Raw genomic sequence first — 24030 nt, 5'->3', positions numbered from 1 at the left:
CGCTCTAGATAACATGAAAACAGCCTAACCAGCTCTGCGAGGGCAAGTAAAATGGTAAGAGTGAGGTTTTCTCTGATTTGTGTCTAGCAAGCTATCCAACGTTAGCCAGTTAGCTTGGGTGCTTTACTGTCATTGTGAGGTCAGAACGCTTGGATCGACCCTACTCCTCAGCCATATAGTATTAGTTTACAAACAGTGGCGTGATACGAGCTAATGTTTTGGTTTCTGCTGGGGTAATACGGTTGAAACATTTGAGGCATTTTCCTTCCAGTTCTCTGCTGCCTGTGACTGGAATGAATTGCAAAAATCGCTGAAGTTGGAGACTTTTATCTCCCTCACCCAACTTTAAACATCTGCTATCTGAGCAGCTAACCGATCGCTGCAGCTGTACATAGTCCATCGGTATATAGCCCACCCAATTTACCTACCTCATCCCCATACTGTTTTTATTTTATTTACTTTTCTGCCCTTTTGCACACCAGTATATCTACCTGCACATGTTCATCTGATCATTTATCACTCCAGTGTTAATCTGCTAAATTGTAATTATTCACTCCTATGGCCTATTTATTGCCTACCTCCTCATGCTTTTTGCACACAATGTATATAGATATTTTTTCTACTATGTTATTGACTTGTTTATTGTTTACTCCATGTGTAACTCTGTGTTGTTGTCTGTTCACACTACTATGCTTTATCTTGGTCAGGTCGCAGTTACAAATGAGAACTTGTTCTCAACTAGCCTAATTGGTTAAATGGGTGAAAAAAAGTTATATTCTTCAAGAATCAATGGTTATATTGTAAATGGGTCTTTCTATAACTGCCAGTGTAGATTTCCTGTTGGGGTGAAATTGTTAGAGCTGTTGATAAGTCATTGTATAATATTCTGGCAATTGTTTTCATTTAAGGCGAAATATAGTATTTTCTTAGCAAGGTGTTGCTCAAACAATGTTAGCTGCTAATGGCTAGTTAGCGGGCTAGCTAGCTTGCTAAATGTATTAAGAGTCAGAGCAAACCTAGCTAGCTAATACTGCCTGGTACCAGTGCTGTTGTAGGCCTAGATAAGCATGTTTGTGCAGCGGTATCTTATCAGAGAGGAGTAAGCGAAGTATGAATATGTTGGCTAGCTAGCAGGCTACATGAAGAAAGAAAACAACAATAACATCTAATTATTGTCAACTGGAAATGCTGACCAACACTTTGGTTCCTACCATGTCTTCTTCTCTGAGGTTTATTGTCAGACTACACTCATCAGGTGTATTGCTGCCACCTACTGTACGGGGTTGTAAAAAATATCCAAAACGCAAAATAAAATTGGGATTTAAAAAATCATGCTAATTACGTAAAATAAAAAATAAACACGAACCAAATTCACTCCATTACCCTGAATTTCAAACAAAAATAGTACTATTTAGATCCCTACACAGGTTCAGGAACCTGGGAGGGGGGAACGTCTTCATTCAGTACTCCTTGTAACATTTCGTCTGTGAAGTCCTGGAGATCCAGAAATCTATTTGCCACCTTCACAATGATGTCTAGCTTCTTAGATGTTTAATTAGTTTATTATTAATGCAATTTATCACTGCGGCAGTGAGGGCATTGCAAACGCAATTTTGTTGTCGAAACTCCTACATGCTAATGCGGAAACTGCTAGTTTTGTACGAAGTTTACTAATAATTTATTAACGTAATTTATCACTTGCTCTATAAACACAACAAAGTCTACCTCTCACTATTTGTCTGTTTGGATCCTTCTCCTGCATGGCTTCACTGCAGACTGTGGGACATGAACGACCTTCTCCTCTCTACTCCTTCGGCTATTTTCACTGCTTCCACATAGAACACCTGCTGGATGGGCCTGATTATCCTAGCTACTACAACCTCCTTCATCCGTACAGGGCACTCCAGGAACTCGGGAACGTGATTCCCATCACAATTACAACATGCTTCTTCTGACTACAACATATTTATTCCTTCGACAAACACTTGCCACATGTCCAAACTTTTTTACAATTGTAACATTGCAGCGGCTTCTGTATATCTCACTTACCCAGGTTATACATAAGATGGGAGAACCACTTCACCAAACCACAGTAAACCTTCCGTCAATCATTCATTTTAATCCACGTTCATTTGAATCCACGTGCATCTACCTGAAATGTTTAACCTAAACCACACAAAGCTTTCTCCTTTCGTGCTGTTGACAAACAATCGGCATCATACCACTCCTGGTCACTCGATCCGATTCCACTTTACCTAATTCATCCTTCACCATCTTTGAGACCGTTAACAGGTCACCCACAAAAACATCCTTGCTGATGATTCCCACTCCGACCCTAAACTGCTGTTCATTACCAACTTTAGCCTTTTTCACTCCACTGTTCTTCACCATCGTCCACTCAGTCTCACCAACTGTACTCGCGCCAAGATAATCCCTCAATGCTTCCTCCATTGCTCCTCCAGTCATCCCCCGGACTCCCTCGCTCTGTGCTGTGAAAGATGTAAGAGTTTGTGTTCTCAAAGTAGCACCTATATTGTTCTCATTCCAGCACATCTGTTGCTTCACCAACTTGTTATCCCTTTTGTCTGCACTACTTGCTGTCATTTCCCTTCCTGATTTCCTCTCTTGGATGTCTCCACCATGCTCCTACTCTGTTAGTAATTCCTCTCTGGTTTATTAATTGGTAGTCAAACAACAATATATTAAAGGTGCTGCACATTCTATTCCAAATCTAGAATTAGAATTGTCATTATGTTTCCATGATTTCAACAGTTCACCAGTTAACTAAGCCTATAATGTGGACACCAAGGATGTGGATACCAAGGAACTTGAAGCTTTCAACCTGCTCAACTTATTTGCCATTCCTTTTGCCTCATCCCTCTCGACCATATCATTTTTCAATTCCTCATCAATCCAAGGAGATTTAAGTTTTGACAGTCATTTTCTTAATGGGTGTATGGTTATTAGTAACTGGAATAAGCAATTTCATAAATGCGTGCAGCGTCTGTGTGCTCCTCATTACACACCACAGAGCAGCAAATATTCTTTACATCGTCAACATAGGAATCCCCCGTTTTATTCAATAATTGAGACACGCAAAAGACTTGAGGGAACCAGAGATCAAGATAGCCTAACCATAAGAAAAACAACTCTTCCTCCTCCTGCTGCTACTGGCCTTCGTAAATTCTGACGTTATGCTCCTGAAGTTGTCAGTAATATACTACAACAGCAGTCGGCAACCTTTTCCATTTGGAGTGCAAATTTATCTGACCATTTCTACTGATCTGGTGCCAGTTATGATTTTCATATTCACATTTTACTGGAACAGTTTGTTATAATCATATCTCAAAATCATTGTGATTAATCTACATTCTATATAAATAGAAATGAAAATTATACAAATCTAAATAATGTTTATTGCCATTACCAACTATGTAAAAATGGCCTACATAAAGCCAACAAATAAAAACATCTAGAAAACATCCAGATAAAAATAAATCACATTGGCAGCGCATGGCCTGTCTATATAGAACGTTAAACTGTCTATCACCTGTCACCTAGGTCTGTCCAAAACGAGATAGCAACATTGTATAAAATATTCTAGGCCTTCAGATTTTCCCGCACCAGTGAGTTTGGGACTGACACAGCTGTAGGCTATTTGTGAAAGGGATAAGAAGTAATCAGGCATTATATGACATTTCCACTGGATCAGAGCATTACATTTTTCCCTTTCATGTCGAGTGGTTATCAAGAGTGAGAGCTGGAAATATTTTACTAAAATCAATAGTTCCTCAAAGTATTTGTAAGACTGTTTACTTGCATTACTTTGAGAAGCTCCCCAAATCATTAGTGGTGGTGCAGAAATCCCTAGTTATACCAAATTGGCACAAAACTTCACCTAACAACAACATAGACCTACAGAAAGGTGCCTATATTGGAGACCAAAAGTTGTCTGGCGCACTGCTTAGGATTTCAACAACTTTAAAAACGTATTTCTAGCCTACTGTCACGTTCTTTCAAAATCGAACCCAGAAGCAGACCAGGACAAGGAGAGTAGGAAGAAGGTGAGTATTTATTTACAAGTGAATGTGAATGGGTAGATATATCCAGGTGGCGTAGCGGGCAGCGGTGGTGAGTTGATGGGAGTAAATAGGTGGATCCAATGGGGTAGCGGAATCCTCCGACGACCAGGCGGAATGGGGTAAATGATCCGGGTGAGTAACTGAAGACAGAACAAACGGAGGTAAGTTTAAGGCAAGCAATACGTAAAAAACAAAACAAATTCTATCCAACTTGAGGCTGATACTATGGCACAACATACTGTTCATGGCTAACGATCCGGCAGGGAATGGATGTCAGGTCAGAGCTTTTGAAGGGGAGAGGTGATGATCAGGACAGGTGTGCAGATTACTGATGGGATACAGGTGCGGGTGAACATCGATCTCCCATCAAGCTAATTCGCCCGGCAACCAGACAGGGTGCGTTCCAGGACACCGGAAACACACTCTAGGACAGAAACACAGGCAAACACAGACTCAGGAAGCGGGATTTGTGACAGTACCCCCCCTCCGACGAACGCCACCGGGCGGACTACCTGGAGCGCCAGGGTGGAGGCGGTAGAAGTCACGAAGCAGGTCGTCATCAAGGATCTGACGCCGAGGAATCCAACTCCTCTCCTCTGGACCATATCCTTCCCAATCCACAAGATATTGGAAACCTCGACCCCGCCATCTGGAATCCATTATGCGGCGCACCGTGTAGGCAGGACCACCTCCGATCATCCGAGGAGGACGAGGAGGAGGGAGCAACAGAGGACTGAGGAGAACCGGCTTGAGGCAGGAGACATGAAAGGTGGGGTGTACTCGAAGCGTTGCCGGCAATTTGAGTCGGACCACAACAGGGTTAATGATTCTCTCCACCACAAACGGACCAATGAACTTTGGTGACAGTTTCCTCGACTCAGTCCGTAGAGGAAGATCCCGTGTAGCCAACCAAACCTTATCTCCGATGGTATAAGCGGGAGCAGGAATACGGCGACGATTCGCCTGGATCTGATACCGGTCAGAAACTCTAAGGAGGACCTTCCTGGCCCGATGCCAGGTCCGGTGGCAACGACGAATGTGGGCCTGGACAGAAGGAACCGAAAGATCCCTCTCCTGCGAAGGAAACAAGGGAGGTTGGTATCCGTACAGGCATTGGAAGGGGGACATCCCAGTGGCAGATGAAGGAAGGGTATTATGGGCATACTCGACCCAGGGTAATTGAGATGACCAAGAGGTGGGATCAGAGGAGACAAGACAACGCAGCGTGGACTCCATCTTCTGCTTGGCTCTCTCCGCCTGACCATTAGATTGTGGGCGAAATCCAGAAGTGAGACTGACTGTAGCTCCAATGGCCAAACAGAAGGATCTCCAGACAGCAGAGGTAAACTGAGGACCACGGTCAGAAACAATGTCACTGGGCAATCCGTGGACCCTGAAAACCTCCCTAACCAGGATCTCGGACGTCTCCGTGGCAGATGGAAGCTTGGAGAGAGGGACAAAATGAGCAAACTTGCTGAATCTGTCCACAAATGGTCAGAATGACCGTGTTCCCAACAGAAGGGGGCAATCCCGTGACAAAATCCAGGGCCAGATGCGACCAAGGTCGCCGAGGAATAGGTAGGGGGTGAAGAAGCCCAGAGCTGGGCCGATTGGTACTTTTGTTCTGAGCATAAACAGGACATGCGGCAACAAACCTCCGGGTATCTTCTCCCATGGCAGGCCACCAAAATCGTCTGCGCAGTAGCGCCATAGTCCGAGCAACGCCAGGGTGACAAGCTATCTTGCTGGCGTGGGACCACTGAAGAACGGACCGACTCAGGCACGAACAACCGACCGGGTGGACCGTTACCGGGGCCGGGCTGCGTCCGAAGGGCCGCCATCACATCCTCCTCAATCCTCCATGTAACGGCTCCCACGACAAGGTTCTGGGGAAGAATCGTCTCAGTCTTGGCCCCACTCTCATCCGTCTTGGAGAACATCCGGGACAAGGCGTCCACTTTGCCGTTCTTCGACCCAGGTCGGAACGTCAGGGAAAAATTGAAGCGTCCAAAAACAAAGCCCACCTGGCCTGACGGGAGTTAAGACGTTTAGCCGATTGCACGTAAGCCAGATTCTTGTGGTCAGTCCAGACCACAAACGGTTGCTCCGCTCCCTCCAACCAGTGACGCCACTCCTCCAAGGCAAGCTTCACAGCGAGAAGCTCCCGGTTACCCACATCGTAGTTTCTCTCAGCTGGTGAAAGACGACAAGAGTAGAAGGCGCAGGGATGGAGTTTACCGTCAGGTTGAGAGAGAATCGGCGCGTTGGTGAATCGGCTCTTCAAGTTCAGAAATGCTCGGTCTGCCTCAGGAGTCCAACAGAAAATTCTGGTGCAAGACGTCAGAGCAGTTAAAGGGGCGGCCACCCGGCTGTAATCACAGATAAACCTCCGATAGAAGTTCGCAAATCCCAGGAATCTCTGGAGCTGCAATCTCGTACCGGGCCGGGCCCAATCCAGAACCGTCCGAACCTTCTCTTGGTCCATCTTGATCTCACCCCTGGAGATGATGTACCCGAGGAAGGATGTAGTGTGGGCGTGAAAATCACACTTCTCTGCCTTCACAAACAGACGGTTCTCCAATAACCGCTGCAGGACCTGCTTAACATGCTGGATGTGGCTGGAAAGCTCCTTGGAGAAAATCAGGATGTCATCCAGGTAAACGAACACAAACAGACCGATCATATCCCTCAGCACGTCATTCACCAAACCTTGGAACACTGTTGGAGCGTTGGAAAGTCCAAACGGCATCACCTGGTACTCGAAATGTCCCATAGGTGTATTGAATCCAGTCAACCACTCGTCCCCCTCTTTGATCCGAACCAGATGATACACATTGCGTAGATCAAGCTTCGTAAACACAGTAGCACCCTGTAAAGAATCGAAAGCGGAGCTCATCAAGGGCAAGGGGTACTTGTTCTTGACCGTAATATCATTCAACACACGGTCGAAGAGAGCCATCCTTCTTATTCACAAAAAAAAATCCAGCTCCCAGGGGTGATGACGAGGGACGAATGAGACCTGCAGCAAGAGACTCCTTTATGTAGGTCTTCAGGGCTTCCCGCTCAAGTCGAGAAATACTGTATAACCGTCCCTTGGGAAAGGCAGCTCCAGGGAACAGCTTAATTGTACAATCATAAGGTCGGTGGGGAGGAAGTGACTGAGCTTTCTGCTTACTGAACACCTCACCCAACTCGTGATATGTTTCAGGAACCAGGGACAAATCAGGAGGAGCAGACTCACTGACCTGACTGGGGATAGCATGAGAACAGGCAGTCCTGAGGCAGTTAGCATGGCACTCAATGCTCCAACTAGTTACCTTACCAGTCACCCAATCGAACGAAGGATTGTGTTCTCTTAGCCAGGGGTATCCAAGAACCAGAGGAACATGGGGGGAAGGCAAAATGAAAAAAGAAATAACCTCTGAATGATTCCCAGACAACAACATCTTAACCGGTTCAGTCCTCATAGTGATCCGTGCCAGAATACTGCCGTTCAGAGTGGTTGCTTCAATGGCTTCCGGTAATTGCTCCTTGGAAAGCCCCAGCTGTTCCACTAAGTCGGCATCAATGAAGCTGTCATCAGCACCTGAATCGATGAAAGCGTTAATCGCTAAACTCTGATTCTTATTTATGAGGGTAGCAGGAAAACGAGGTCTGACAGGGCTCTTGAGAGGTTGAAACTGGCTCGCTAACAAACCTCCCAAACTTAACGAGCCGAGCAGTTTAACGGGCGCTGAGGACAAACGGAGATGTAATGTCCCGAGCTACCACAGTAGAGGCAGCTGTTGGTCTCACGTCTACGTTGGCTCTCGTCCTTAGTTAACCCGTGCCGCCCCACTTGCATAGGTTCAGGACCTGGCGGCAGGACTCCTCCACTAATCCCGTGTGAAGGAAAATTATCAACCCGTTCTGGTCCACTTCCTGACCCGAATGGTAACCGAGTCTCAGATTGATTAGATGGACCCCACTGCTTCTCCCTCCTCTCTCGGACTCTATTATCTACCCGAATAGCTAAGGTGACCAAGCTGTCTGGATCACTAGGCTCTGGATAGGATATCAGCTCGTCCTTGAGTTGCTCCGACAACCCCTGGTAAAAAGCCGCTTGTAGTGACTCCTCATTCCAACCACTCTCCACAGACAATGTCCTGAACTCGATCATAAAGTCTGCCACACTGCGAGCTCCTTGGCAAAGAGTGAACAAACGTTTAGCTGCGTCCTTACCTTGGACTGGATGGTCAAAAAGCTTTCTCATCTCTCCCGTGAACTCCTGGTATGAAGCCATGCAGGTCTCCTGTCGTTCCCAAACGGCTGAAGCCCATTCCAGAGCTCTTCCACGCAGCAGTTCAATAACAAAGGCTATCCTAGCCTTGTCAGTGGCGTAAGAATGGGGCTGCAGATCAAACACTAACCCACACTGCATAAGAAAAGAACGGCATCTTCCCAAATCCCCTTCATATTTATCAGGCGTCGGTACCTTGGGTTCACGGAAGGAAACCGCACCAGACACGGCAGGTGAGATGGGTGAAACAGGTGGTGAATGAATCGCCGGCAAACTGAGCTGATCCTGGATTTGTGTCAAGCTAGCAGATAAGTTCTGGATTGAACCCGCTATCTCCTGTAGCGCCGTCTTGTGTTGTCCAAATGTCTTCCCCTGCTGGGTAATGGCATGGCAAACGGAGTCCAGGTCCGCTGGGTTCATCCTTGGCCGGATCGTTCTGTCACGTTCTTTCAAAATCGAACCCAGAAGCAGACCAGGACAAGGAGAGTAGGAAGAAGGTGAGTATTTATTTACAAGTGAATGTGAATGGGTAGATATATCCAGGTGGCGTAGCGGGCAGCGGTGGTGAGTTGATGGGAGTAAATAGGTGGATCCAATGGGGTAGCGGAATCCTCCGACGACCAGGCGGAATGGGGTAAATGATCCGGGTGAGTAACTGAAGACAGAACAAACGGAGGTAAGTTTAAGGCAAGCAATACGTAAAAAACAACAAAACAAATTCTATCCAACTTGAGGCTGATACTATGGCACAACATACTGTTCATGGCTAACGATCCAGCAGGGAATGGATGTCAGGTCAGAGCTTTTGAAGGGGAGAGGTGATGATCAGGACAGGTGTGCAGATTACTGATGGGATACAGGTGCGGGTGAACATCGATCTCCTAACAAGCTAATTCTCCCGGCAACCAGACAGGGTGCGTTCCAGGACACCGGAAACACACTCTAGGACAGAAACACAGGCAAACACAGACTCAGGAAGCGGGATTCGTGACACCTACAATCGTCAATGTTACTACTAATGTGAAAACAAGACTAAATATGACTATTGTTGTTCACTTGACTGTCTTAAGACAAATGTCAAATAATTAACATTCATTACAGACGTCATTGTTTGTACAACATCATGGCTACGCTGTTGGCATCACCGTTTTACAGTGGATTTTTGCTGTTGTGGGCCTTAAAACATCTGTTTGACTTTTTGTTCACACAGGAGAGAGACGTGACTATCGTGGATCCTCTGGGGGGCCTCAACAACCTCATGATGCTGACGAGGCAGAGAAGAGTCTCTCCACGTCAAAACACCTCAAGAAACATCAGCAGAGACCCACAGGAGAGAAACCATACTGCTGCTCTGACTCCGGGAAGAGTTTCTTAAGATCAGATTCACTAAAAATACACATGAGAATTCACACTGGAGAGAAACCTTACAGCTGTGATCAATGTGGGAAGAGTTTTACTACATCTAGCACTCTACATTCGACATCAGAGAACACACACAGGAGAGAAGCCTTATAGCTGTGATCAATGTGGGAAGAGTTTTCCTACATCTAGCCAGCTGACTTCACACCAGAGAACACACACAGGAGAGAAACCTCATAGCTGTAATCAATGTGACAAGAGATACTCTAATAAAAGATCTCTGATTAAACATCAGAAAATACATGAAGGAGTTGTTTCATGATATCAATGAAATAATGTCACAATGTAGAATGTTTAAACATTGTAGTAGGAGTATTTTAATGATATCACAGTGTAGAATGTTTTAACATTGTAGTATGAGTATTTGCATTAAGACTGTAATGCAGTAATGATGTCACAATGTAAATGTTTTAACATTGTAGTAGGAGTTTTTTTAATGATGTCACAATGTAGAATGTTTTAACATTGTAGTAGGAGTATTTTAATGATGTTCTACCTTATCGTTTGCCCTGTTCAATTGATTGCAGCATGATATGGATATTAGCCTCAGGGGAAAATCCAGGCTCTGAATTGAAAGGGTATTATTTAACAAAAAGTGACTAACAAAAAAAAGAGCTGTATTACACTTGAATCAAAATGCAACACTACAAAATGTAGTGAGTGAGCTGTTTTCAACGAGTGGAAAAAAATATACATGTAATATGATAATTGTTGCAGATGTTTGTGTATATACACATGGACGAAGTATAATAAATTGGACTATAATACATTTTTATTAACAATCTAACATCACTAGAGTATTTCTTGACAACATTCAAATGCTAATTGTCTTTATTCCACTACTGAAGAAGCATGCTTCAAATCACCTCATATTTCAAACATTCAGCCTGACAAAATATACATGTTTTATTATTCCATGCCTCAACATTATTGCCAACACATATTAACAAAGCGGTGAATGTTGCCTTGCTTTTAAATATAATTATATTGATGTTGTTACCCTTCTTTTAGAATAACAAGATTCATTCTCAGATGTGCCAACACATATGCATGACATTGGGGACTGGGCCCCGATCCAGGGTAGCCAACTAGATTCTACCCCAGGAATTCCCTGTCCGTCTGAGATACATTGGTATCGAACATGTTAAGACTCCTAGGGGAGTGGTGTCACGTAATGCAGCGAAGCTAAGAAATAGCTCCCGATAAATCTTTAACAAACTTGTACTAAAACTCGATAACTTCACCCATACTGATTACTACACTTTAGCGAAGTGTGGTGATATGCCTACGAGTCAAAAAAAAGACAAGGGAAGCACCGAAACAGGACAAGAGTCAGCGAAGAACCTCTGACCATGGCCTCCTCGGAAAAACAAGATGTCCTTATTACTGCTAGCTGGGCTGTGCCCCACTACCCTGCCTTATTACTGCTAGCTGGGCTGTGTCCCACTACCCTGCCTTATTACTGCTAGCTGGGCTGTGCCCCACTACCCTGCCTAATTCCTGCAGAACTTGTAGGACTGCTTTGCTGGATTATACTATAGCTGACTGACGGATCAAAGAGGTCAGATCCCATGTAAACATAGCTTACTGACAGATCAATGAGGTCAGATCCCAATACCCATGTAAACATAGCTTACTGACAGATCAATGAGGTCAGATCCAATGTAAACATAGCTTACTGACAGATCAATGAGGTCAGATCCAATGTAAACATAGCTTACTGACAGATCAATGAGGTTAGATCCCATGTAAACATAGCTTACTGACAGATCAATGAGGTCAGATCCCATGTAAACATAGCTTACTGACAGATCAATGAGGTAAGATCCCAATACCTATGTAAACATAGCTTACTGACAGATCAATGAGGTCAGATCCCAATACATATGTATTGCGAACAGGTTGATTGTAGCGGTAGTCGTTTCGATGGTGATGTACTTTACAGTTATTTAGACCGCGGTGGTAATTGGAGTCGTGGTTTCCTGGAAGAAACCGTTGTTGTGCATCATCTTTCAACGCTCCAATATCTGATAATGACCAAACCTGTATAGGCTATTTGTGAATTAAACTTTAATCAACCTGAAAGCATTGCTTCATAGTAGAAAAATCTGTTGGGTTGGTAGAATGTGGAAAGACCCACCTCATTGGATAATATTCCCTGTAGTAGAAATATCTGTTGGGTTGGTAGAATGTGGAAGTAGGTTTTAAATTCATATTTATTACAAATCTGCAGTTGTCTGACAATTATATTATTATTTAATGAAAGAAATGTAAAAATGCACTTTTTGTCTGGAAATAAAATAAACATTTATCTGCGTTACCCACTCCAGTCAACAGACGGCGATGTGCGTCTTTCAGGCAATGCTATCAGCGTGAAGTATGATCTTGGAAAGTCTACACATTCTAGTTATCACTAGTTGTGCAATTTAAATGTTTAAATATGAAATGTGATTTTAGCTTCTAAATGATATAATTGTTTTCAATAAGTAAACTGGGCTCAATCAGTGGCCACGCCCAAGTGAACAGACATTGGTTGAGAACTATGAAACACGCCCTTCTCTCCCCCACTACAAAACCCCATTGACGGAAGTCAACCTCACGTTCCAGATGAGGGTAACGCTGGAAGCATGAATTTCGACTCTAGCCAGAATATAGTACGAGCTGAGTTGAGGCAACTTGGTAAGAACTTTGAACTCTTATATGAAGAAGAAGTGATACATCCTAAACGTCGAGTTATCAGCTGCAAACGTATGTGGCCTAGGAAGGGACAGACATCTATCAACAGAAGCGCCAAGAGGCGGGGACCCGCCTGAGCGCCTGCAATAGGCTGAGCAAGTTTAAACCACGCCCAGCCTCTACTGTGATAGGCCAACAGACGGGTTGGAACTGTCTATCACAGTATAAAAAATACTGTTTACATACATCTTGTCAGTTCTCTGTTCCGCCCTGCGTGGTATTACAGTGAGCCCGTATATACGAAAGTTGCATTTGCCATTTATTACTTAGCTAATGAAAAATACATAGTATACAATCGGTGACTCATTGTTATATTTATCCTGATACCAGATTCGAATTTACGCAACTCTAACATGGGTCAGCTGATGGGCCCTGGGCAAATCTCTTGTACTGGAAGTACTCTGACATGACTTCCTCTGGTGTAATCATGCATTAGTCAAGAGCTCCTTGTAAAAGACAACCAAACTCCTCCTGACCATACTGACTGAAGGCCTCTCTGACTAAGAACCACACAGAGACATGCATTTTGTAGTCGGTTGGTTTAATAATACTTGTGAAAACTGACTTCAGGTGATTGAGGGATCTAGTCTTGATTAAACGTCATAGGAAGTTTTATCATGTGGAGGTTTCAATCAGATCTCTGTTTAATTAAATAATCTGGTTGTCTCTGACAGGAGAGAGACCAGACTCTCCTTCTGACAGCAGGGAGAGTCCTTCAGGGAAACCAGACCCTGAGACGTCCAAACCAGCAGGACGACATCACTGCCCCCAGTTTGGAATGAGTTTTACTCAGTTAGTGTCACACTCTGACCATAGTTTACTTTGTATATTTCTATGTTTTGGTTGGTCAGGGTGTGAGCTGAGTGGGCATTCTATGTTTCATGTCTAGTTTGTCTATTTCTATGTCTGGCCTGATATGGTTCTCAATCAGAGGCAGGTGTTAGTCATTGTCTCTGATTGGGAACCATATTTAGGTAGCCTGGGTTTCACTGTGTGTTTGTGGGTGATTGTTGATGTCTCTGTGTTTGTACCAGATAGGGCTGGTTTGGTTTTCGTTACGTTTTTGTAGTGTTTGTATTGATTCGTGTTTTACGTTTTTTTATTAAACATGGATCGCAATCTACACGCCGCATTTTGGTCCGCTTCTCCTTCACCACAAGAGAACCGTTACAGTTAGGGAGCCTGAGAACACACAAGACAATACACACTGGAGAGAAGCCTTACCATTGTTCCCAATGTGGAATGACGTTTACGCAGTTAGGGAGCCTGCAAATACATGAGAGGAACACACAGGGGAAAAACTTTTCCAATGTTCCTATTGTGGAAAGAGTTGTACCCAGTTAGGGAGCCCGAAGGAGCATGAGAGAATACACACAGGAGAAAAGCCTTACCAATGTTCCCATTGTGGAAAGCATTTTGCCCAGTTAGGAAACCTGAACCAGCATGAGAGGACACACACAGGAAAAATGACGTACCACTGCTCCCACTGTGGAAAGAGATTTAACCGTTTAAGGTACCTGAAAGAGCATGAAAGAATACATACAAATACGCAGGAGGAGAAGACATACCACTGCTCTCATTGTGGAAAGACATTTTCCCAGTCAGAGGACCTGAAAACACATGAGAGAATCGAGAGGCTGTGTTCTGACTTGTGTTTTTGACTGAGAATGTGTGTTTTTGTTTGGGCTGTCAGACTTGAGAACTTTGTGTAATGTTAGTGCACAATTTTTTTATTGCGATTAATCCATTGTCTGAAAGCGTTGAAAATACACTGAAAGCATCCAAAATACATACTATATACCGCTAAAATCTACAATGCCATGTAAAAACAAGATAACATGGAGGTTAAATAAAGTGTGCTTTATCAATGTAACATATTGTGACCCGTCCACTGTGGGGTGCTGTAGAGTCATAATATCCATAACAACTACAGGTCAAACAGGGAAATGGTTTACATTGTTTTTTCCACCATTCATTTTTCCCACAGGGCTGTGTTTTGTTTAGGCTCACCCTGGTGTGACGTTTTGATAACCATGTAAATAACCATATAAATCTCTCTAGGACAAGGTGACTAAGGGCACACCGTGTGTTGTGAATCTGTTGTAATGTTTTTAATATTGTATAACTGCCTTTATTTTGCTGGACCCCAGGAAGAGTAGCTGCTGCCTTGGCAGGAACTAATGTAGATCCTTTATTCACGGATTCGAAAATGCTAATTAGCATCAAAGTAGACAACATGCAAGACTACTAATAATAATAATAAACTAATTCCATTAAGTCTGATGGAGGCCACTAAGACTACAAATCCCTGCAGCTCCACGGATTCAGACTACACATAATAATAACAACAAACTTCTTCCATTAGGTATGATGGAGGCCACTAAGACTACAAATCTCTGCAGCTCCACGGATTCAGACTACAAATAATAATAATTATAATAAACTCCTTCCATTAAGTGTGATGGAGGTCACTGTATTCTTGGGGACCTTTAATGCTGCAGAAATGTTTTTGGTACCCATCCCCAGATCTGTGCCTTGCCACAATCCTGTCTTGGAGCTCTACGGACAATTCCTTTGACGTCATGGCTTGGTTACCTGTGGGACCATATATAGACAGGTGTGTGCATTTCCAAATCATGTCCAATCAATTGAATTTACCACAGGTGGCCTCCAATCAAGTTGTAGAAACATCTCAAGGATGATCAATGGAATCGGGGTGCATCTGAGCTCAATTTCGAGTCTCATAGCAAAGGGTCTGAATATGTGCATAATTGTAAAAAAACAACTGTTTTTGGTTTGTCATTATGGTGTATTGTGATGTCATTATGGTGTATTGTGATGTCATTATGGGGTATTGTGATGTCATTATGGTGTATTGTGATGTCATTATGGGGAATTGTGTGTAGATTGATGAGGGAAAAAATCTTCCATTTTAGAATAAGGCTGTAATGTAATAAAATGTGGAAAAAGTGAAGGGGTCTGAATATATTACGAATGCACTGTATACTCCTGGTAGACTTTTCTACCACTGGGAGAGTTTTCTACCGTTGGCAGATTCTTCTTCTGCTGGCAGAGTGTTGGCAGAGTTTTCTACCATTGGCAGTTTTGTACAGTCATGTGACACGTGGTATAGAAAACTCCAATCTTAGGAGAGTACATGAGAGGCACTATACTGTGTGTCTTCAGGTGTCTATCTGGTAAAAACCACTGATACTGGTGCCCCTCCACCCTCTGGTGGGATGGATCATGTCTACGGAGAAACCTAGATTTGAATACTTAGATTTGTGTGTATTGGGTATATGTTGTGAAATTGTTTGATATTACTTGTTAGATATTACTGCACTGTCAGAGCTAAAACCACAAGCATTTCACTACACCCGCATTAACATCTGCTAAACACGTGTATGTGACCAATAAAATGTGATTTGGATTTGAAAATAAACATCCTATTTATCAAAGGTGCTTTTTCCTGGGGTCAAAATTACTCCAAATTTGAATTTGTTAAAAGTCCATATTGATACACAAACACTAAACCATATTTAGATTTATTAAGAACAAGTTGATTGACAAAGTCATGAAAAATTGGAAGAATTGAATAAACCACATTTTGGCTATAATAAAATATATGCCTCTGGGGTCAAAATGATCCATGTCAGATGTATGGCTAAATAAAAATATGTAGTGGGTGTAAAGTTAGTTTTAAATTCTAAAACGAATCAATCAACACATGCTTCTCTTTGAACAACTTAATATAATAATCAACTTTTATGAAATAAATGAAAAATAAACGTTTGGTTCCTCAACTGCGTTGCCCACTCCAGTCAGCTGGTGGAGATGTGAGTTTTTTAGGTTCCGGCGACGCTGCCAAGTGTGACGTATAATCTAGTGGACGGGAAGCTCCTTCAACAACAACAGCTATTCAGACACCTTCGTAGCTTTCTAGCAAACATAGCAGCAACATTCACGCTCTTTACACTGTTTTGGTGTATATTAGTCGCTGTGTATGAAACACACTTCTGTTGTATGTACTTGTTGGCCCATTTAATTATATATTTACGTTGTTTGTCAGCTAGCTGGTTTGCTAAATTAGCTTAGAACTAGTCTAGTCGCTAATGCTAGCTAGCTAACATCCCCGACCATGAGTTCACTAAGCTACTCTCCTCCTGTTAAAGAAGAGGTGGTCTGCTGGACGGAGAAAGAATCTCTTGTGAAAGAGGAGGAGGAAGAGGAGGCTGTTACAATACAAAAACAAGTAGAGGGTGAGGCTTTTACCGTGAAAGAAGAATAGAAAGACATTTCAGTGAAAGAAGAGGAAGACGCGTTCAGAGTGAAAGAGGAGGAGGATGTTACAGTAAAAGAAGAGGAGAAAGAGGAGGATGCAGTTTTTGGAGTGAAAGAGGAGGAGGAGAAGATGACTCTCACATTGGAGGAAGAAGAGGATGTTGGAGATCTGTTAAACACCAGTAAGTACCGTCTTTACAGTCGTTGAACCAATATGAAGTAAAGGGGTTCTACACTTTAATGTTGTTCTGTAGGAATGGCTAAAGCTACACTGTAAGGTGTAGAACATCAAGAGTGGACCATCAACAAAACGTTAACAATTGATCAAATGCATCCATTGACAATGTCTGAAGTACTGTAGTTCTCAATATCTCCCATTAGTTTAGCCCAATATGTAGTCTTAAAGGGGCAATCAGCAGTTGTTACATCCATTTTGGGACGTATACATTAATAATATGTACTCATTGTTTCTTGAAGAAATCACTTATAAATGCCTCATGAGCTTTGTTCAACTGTTGTACCCCAATTTTGCACACCCAATTTTTCAGTTTTTGATTTGTTAAAAAAGTTTGAAATATCCAATAAATGTCGTTCCACTTCATGATTGTGTCCCACTTGTTGTTGATTCTTCATAAAAAAATACAGTTTTATATCTTTATGTTTGAATCCTGAAATGTGGCAAAAGGTCGCAAAGTTCAAGGGGGCCGAATACTTTCGCAAGGCACTGTATATAACTTGTCTGATGCTTTAACCAGCTGTTTTGTGATTCAATTATTACAGATACACAAATTACTAGAGGGAGCCAGTCATCAATATAACCTAACCAGAAGATGAAAATTATACAAATCCTAAAGTAACTTTTATTGCCATTATGACATCATGGATGAATTCTAGTTGCCAACTATGTAAAAATAGCTGACATAAAGCCTACAAATAAAAACATTGCAGCCTGCAGGTAGAAAATATCCTGATTAAAAATAAATATTCTATAAATCACATTGGCTGCACATGCCCTGTCGACAACAAACTTGAAACATTCCATCAACTGGGTCAGCCAAAACTCCCAATAGCAAGCTTGCGTCATTGTATAACATATTCTGGGCCCTCAGTTTCTCAGTGAATTCGGGACAGACACAGCTGCTTTAGGCTATTTTTGCAAAGGATAAGAAGTAATCTTAAATATCGGATCTTGTTGTTGGACATTTTTTGTATTCAGATCTCTGAAATGCACTCGAACTACGTAACATTTATTGTCTCCTTATATTACGCTGGGAAAACAGTTTTCATGTGTACAGAAATCCTAAATCATTTCAGAGTTTGGATTTATACTACATCCATAACTAATGGTTTCCTCATTACCAGATATACTACATCCATAACTAGTGGTTTCCAAATGAGCAGATATACTACATCCATAACTAGTGGTTTCCTCATTACCAGATATACTACATCCATAACTAGTGGTTTCCTCATTAGCTTGGAGGAGTTTCTGCAATCATATTGCCCTCGTGCCGCAATTTTAGAAAACACAGAAAGGGGCCTGTATTGGAGACCAAAAGTCTTCTGGCACACTGCTTAGAGTTTCAACAACATTATTTCTAGTTGTTAGATGTTACTACTAATGTGAAAACAAGACAAAATATGACTTCTTGCTCATTTTAAGACAATTGTCAAATAATTTTAACATTCATTACAGACATCAATTGTCGTGCAACATCATGGCTACGCTGTTTGCATCACCTTTTACAGTGTATTTTTTCTTGTTGGTGAACTAGTGAATAGACAGAGCTTAATTAGGGCTAGGACCCTTTTTTCTCAATTTCTGCCTGAATGACGTGCCCAATGTAAACTGCCTGTTGCTCAGGCCCTGAAGCCAGGATATGCATGTAATTGGTACCATTGGAAAGACAACACTTTGTAGAAATGTTAAAATAATATAGGAGAATAACTCACTAGATATGGTAGAAGAAAATCAAAAGAAAAACCAAGCAGATATTTTTTAAATTTTTGAGAGACCATCCTCTTAGAATTGCAAGAGAAAAGGCATACTGGAAATTAAATCCCTGGATGCAGTTCCTATGGCTTCCACAAGGTGTCAGCAGTCTATGTTCAAGGTTGCAGGCTTGTAACTTCCAAAACAAATAAGAAATATCAGTTTTAGTACAGGGACACAGTCTTGAAAATTTGTGTTTGCGCGCGACATGAAGGCAGGGTGCACCTGCTAAAGTCGGTTTCCTATTGAACATACTTCTTTCCGTAAGAAATATTATAGTTTGATTACATTTAGGGACATTTACTTATATCTGAGGAGTAAATAGAAACATATTTTGACTTGTTGAAACAAAGGTTAGGGTTTAGCTTTTTGGATTCCTTTGTCTGCATGTTGAACGAGTGGATTACTCAACAATTGTTAACAGACATATTATTTCACTTATAATTCACTGTATCACAATTCCAGTGGGTCAGAAATTTACATACACTAAGTTGACTGTGCCTTTAAACATCTTGGAAAATTCCTGAAAATGATGTCATGGCTTTAGAATCTTCTGATAGGCTAATTGACATTGAGTCAATTGGATGTGTACCTGTGGATGTATTTCAAGCCCTACCTTGACACTCAGTGCCTCTTTGCTTGACATCATGGGAAAATCTAAAGAAATCAGCCAAGATCTCAGAAAAACAATTGTAGACCTCCACAAGTCTGGTTCATCCTTGGGAGCAATATCCAAATGTTTGAGGGTACCATGTTCATCTGTACAAACTGTAGTTTGCAAGTATAAACACCATTTGACAACGCAGCCGTCATACCTCTCAGGAAGGAGACGCGTTCTGTCTCCTAGAGATGAACGTACTTTGGTTTCGAAAAGTGCAAATCAAATCAAATCAAATTTATTTATATAGCCCTTCGTACATCAGCTGATATCTCAAAGTGCTGTACAGAAACCCAGCCTAAAACCCCAAACAGCAAGCAATGCAGGTGTAGAAGCACGGTGGCTAGGAAAAACTCCCTAGAAAGGCCAAAACCTAGGAAGAAACCTAGAGAGGAACCAGGCTATGTGGGGTGGCCAGTCCTCTTCTGGCTGTGCCGGGTGGAGATTATAACAGAACATGGCCAAGATGTTCAAATGTTCATAAATGACCAGCATGGTCGAATAATAATAAGGCAGAACAGTTGAAACTGGAGCAGCAGCACAGTCAGGTGGAAGTTGAAACTGGAGCAGCAGCATGGCCAGGTGGACTGGGGACAGCAAGGAGTCATCATGTCAGGTAGTCCTGGGGCATGGTCCTAGGGCTCAGGTCAGTTGAAACTGGAACAGCAGCATGGCCAGGTGGACTGGGGACAGCAAGGAGTCATCATGTCAGGTAGTCCTGGAGCTCAGGTCCTAGGGCTCAGGTCCTCCGAGAGAGAGAAAGAAAGAGAGAAGGAGAGAATTAGAGAACGCACACTTAGATTCACACAGGACACCAAATAGGACAGGAGAAGTACTCCAGATATAACAAACTGACCCCAGCCCCCCGACACATAAACTACTGCAGCATAAATACTGGAGGCTGAGACAGGAGGGGTCAGGAGACACTGTGGCCCCATCCGAGGTCACCCCGGACAGGGCCAAACAGGAAGGATATAACCCCACCCACTTTGCCAAAGCACAGCCCCCACACCACTAAAAAAAATCTATCCCAGAACAACAGCAAAGGACTGTGTGAAGATGCTGGAGAAAACGGGTACAAAAGTATTAATATCCACAGTAAAACGAGTCCTATATCGACGTAACCTGAAAGGCCTCTCAGCAGGGAAGAAGCCACTTCTCCAAAAACCGCCATAAAAAAAGCCAGACTACGGTTTGCAACTGCACATGGGGACAAAGATTGTTCTTTGTGGAGAAATGTCCTCTGGTCGGATGAAACAAAAACAGAACTGCTTGGCCATAATGACCATCGTTATGTTTGGAGGAAAAACGGGGACGCTTGCAAGCCGAAGAACACCATCCCAACCGTGAAGCATGGGGGTGGCAGCATCATGTTGTGGGGGTGCTTTGCTGCAGGAGGGACTGGTGCACTTCACAAAATGGATGTCATCATGAGGACAAGAATTATGTGGATATGTTGAAGCAACATCTCAAGACATCAGTCAGGAAGTTAAAGCTTGGTCCCAAATGGATCTTCCAAATTGACAATGACCACAAGCATACTTCCAAAGTTGTGGCCAAATGGCTTAAGGACAACAAAGTCAAGGTATTGGAGTGACCATCACAAGGTCCTGACCTCAATCCTATAGAAAATGTGTGGGAAGAACTGAAAAGTGTGTGCGAGCAAGGAGGCCTACAAACCTGACTAAGTTACACTAGCTCTGTCAGGAGGAATGGGCCAACATTCACCGAACTTATTGTGGAAGCTTGTGGAAGGCTACCCGAAATGTTTGACTGAAGTTAAACAGTTTAAAGGCAATGCTACCAAATACTAATTGAGTGTATGTAAACTTCTGACCCACTGGGAGTGTGATGAAAGAAATAAAAGCTCAAAATAAATAATTCTCTCTACTATTATTCTGACATTTCATATTCTTTTAATAAAGTGGTGACCCTAACTGACCTAAAACAGGGAATTTTTTACTAGGATTAAATGTCAGGAATTGAGTTTAAACTGAGTTTAAATGTTTTGGGCTAAGGTGAATGTAAACTTCCAACTTCAACTGTATATGTACCTAAATGTTTAATATCCATAATTTTATGATTATAAATTTGAATTGCGCGCCCTCCAGTTTCACTGGAAGTTGTCACGCTAGCGGGACGCCTCGGCTTAAGAATGTGAGTTTAAATAGACTGAAGAAGTTCATGTGAGTTTCCTTGAGTAGCATCCTGATCTTGCACTGATAGTGTGCTGTAATATTTAGAATACATTTTGAAAAACTAAAATCTTCACTCACCATTTTTGCTCCAGGCAGATATACTACATCCATAACTAGTGGTTTCCTAATTCGCAGGGAGGAGTTTCTGCAAACAAATTGTGTGTGCATTGCCCTCGTGGCGCAATTTTAGCAAACACAGAAAGGGTCCTATATTGGAAACCAAAAGTCTTTTGGCACACTGCTTAGGATTTCAACAACTTTAATAACTTTTTCCTAGCCTACAATAATCAAAGTTACTACTAATGTGAAAACAAGATGAAAATATGACTGTTCTTTCTCATTTTAAGACATTTGTTAAATCATTTGAGCATTCATTACAGACATCAATTGTTGTATAACATCATGGCTACGCTGTTGGCATCACCTTTTACAGTGGATTTCTGCTGTTATGGGCCTTTAACCATCTGTCTGACTTTGTTGTTCACACAGGAGAGAGACGTGACTATTATGGATCCTCTGGGGAGCCTCAACAACCTCATGATGCTGACAAGGCAGAGAAGAGTCTCTCCACATTAGAACACCTCAAGAAACACCAGCAGAGATCCAAAGGGAAGAGAACTCACTGCTGCTCTGATTGTGGGAAGAGTTTCACCTCCTCAGGCATTACAATTCATCAGAGAATCCACACAGGAGAGAAACCTTTTAGCTGTACTCAATGTGGGAAGAGTTTTACTCAGTCAACCATCCTGATATCACACCAGAGAACACACACAGGTGTAAAACCCTATAGCTGTGCTCATTGTGGGAAGAGATTCACCTCCTCAAAAGTCGTTAATGTACATCAGAAAATCCATACAGGAGAGAAACCTTTTAGCTGCTCTGACTGTGGAAAGAGTTTTCTACTCTCAGGACAATTAAAATCACACCAGAGAACACACACAGGAGAGAGAACCTGTAGCTGTGATGAATGTGGGAAGAGTTACACTACATTTAACAATCTGATGGTACACCAGAGAACACACACAGGAGAGAAATCTTATTGCTGCGGTCAATGTGGGAAGAGTTTTACTCAGCCACATACCTGATATCACACCAGAGAACACACACAGGAGAGAAACCTCATAGCTGTGCTCAATGTGGGAAGCATTTTACTCAGTCAAGCCACTTGATAGCACACCAGAGAACACACATAGGAGAGAAACCTCATAGCTGTGCTCAATGTGGGAAGAGTTTTACTACATCTTGCCAGCTAACTACTCACCAGAGAACACACACAGGAAATAATCCTTATAGCTGTACTCAATGTGGGAAGAGTTTTACTCAGTCAAGCCACCTGATATCACACCAGAGAACACATACAGGAGAGAAACCTTATGGCTGTGATAAATGTGACAAGAGATACTCTGATAAAAGATATCTGATTAAACATCAGAAAATACATGCATGAAGGAGTTTTTTCATTATATCAAACATTGTAGAAGGAGTATTTGTTTGCTGATTGTCTCAAGGGTGGGCAGTCAAACAGTTTTGTGTTTTACTTTTAGCCAGTGCATCACAATTTATTTTGACTGCACGTTTTTCCGTATTGGAGATGAGTTTTGTTTGGGCTCGTTCGAAGGGGACGCTATTGAGTTTTAGGACGACTGAGTTCTTAGTGAGTTTTAGGAAGACTCGTTCTAGAAGCTAAGTTTTAGGAAGATGAGAGTTCTAGAAGCAAAATGAGTTTTAGGATTCTATAGAAAGAAAAAGGTGAGAAATAACACAATTGTTATTATAATTTAGAAATAAACTTTTTTTTCTTGTTTTTAATTGTTGACAGCCAGTAGACACCATGTTTATATTGGTGAAGGTGAAGCATTGTAGTTGATTATAATGTGAAATGGAAGTTGTTTTCTGTTGGTGGTGAGCAAACTTGTCCAACAAAAATATAGAATATATTTCTTGTTGTCTTAAAGGGGAAGGTGTTACTTTTGTTTTTCCATTTATGTTTTGAGGTTGGACTTTAGCATGAGCTCTTAGCACGTAGGGCGCACTGATTGGGGTCACCTCGTTAGTCAGTATGTGTTACACCTGTTCTGGCTTGTCCATGCTCCAGTTGTCTTGATAGATGGGAAGGTTTAGTTGATCACCTGAGCTGGTCCAAGTTTGATTTTAGAGTTTGTTCTGGGCCAGTGGGTCTCATGGTGGGTGTCTTTTATGTCCCAGTTGTTGTTACGAGTCAACTTTCAGTGGACACTGATAGCAAATCTGCAACATTATGTTATAATACTTTTATTGCATCAAATGGTTGTGTTATGTAACAGAATAGAGGGTTCTTAGAACTATTATCTGTGTGTTCTACTGAGGATGGGCCTCTGGGAGAAAACACTGACAGGAGATTTACA

This window comes from Oncorhynchus tshawytscha, linkage group LG32, assembly GCF_018296145.1.
Source record: "Oncorhynchus tshawytscha isolate Ot180627B linkage group LG32, Otsh_v2.0, whole genome shotgun sequence".
Taxonomy (NCBI): domain Eukaryota; kingdom Metazoa; phylum Chordata; class Actinopteri; order Salmoniformes; family Salmonidae; genus Oncorhynchus; species Oncorhynchus tshawytscha.
Note: the sequence above shows the minus strand (reverse complement) of the source record.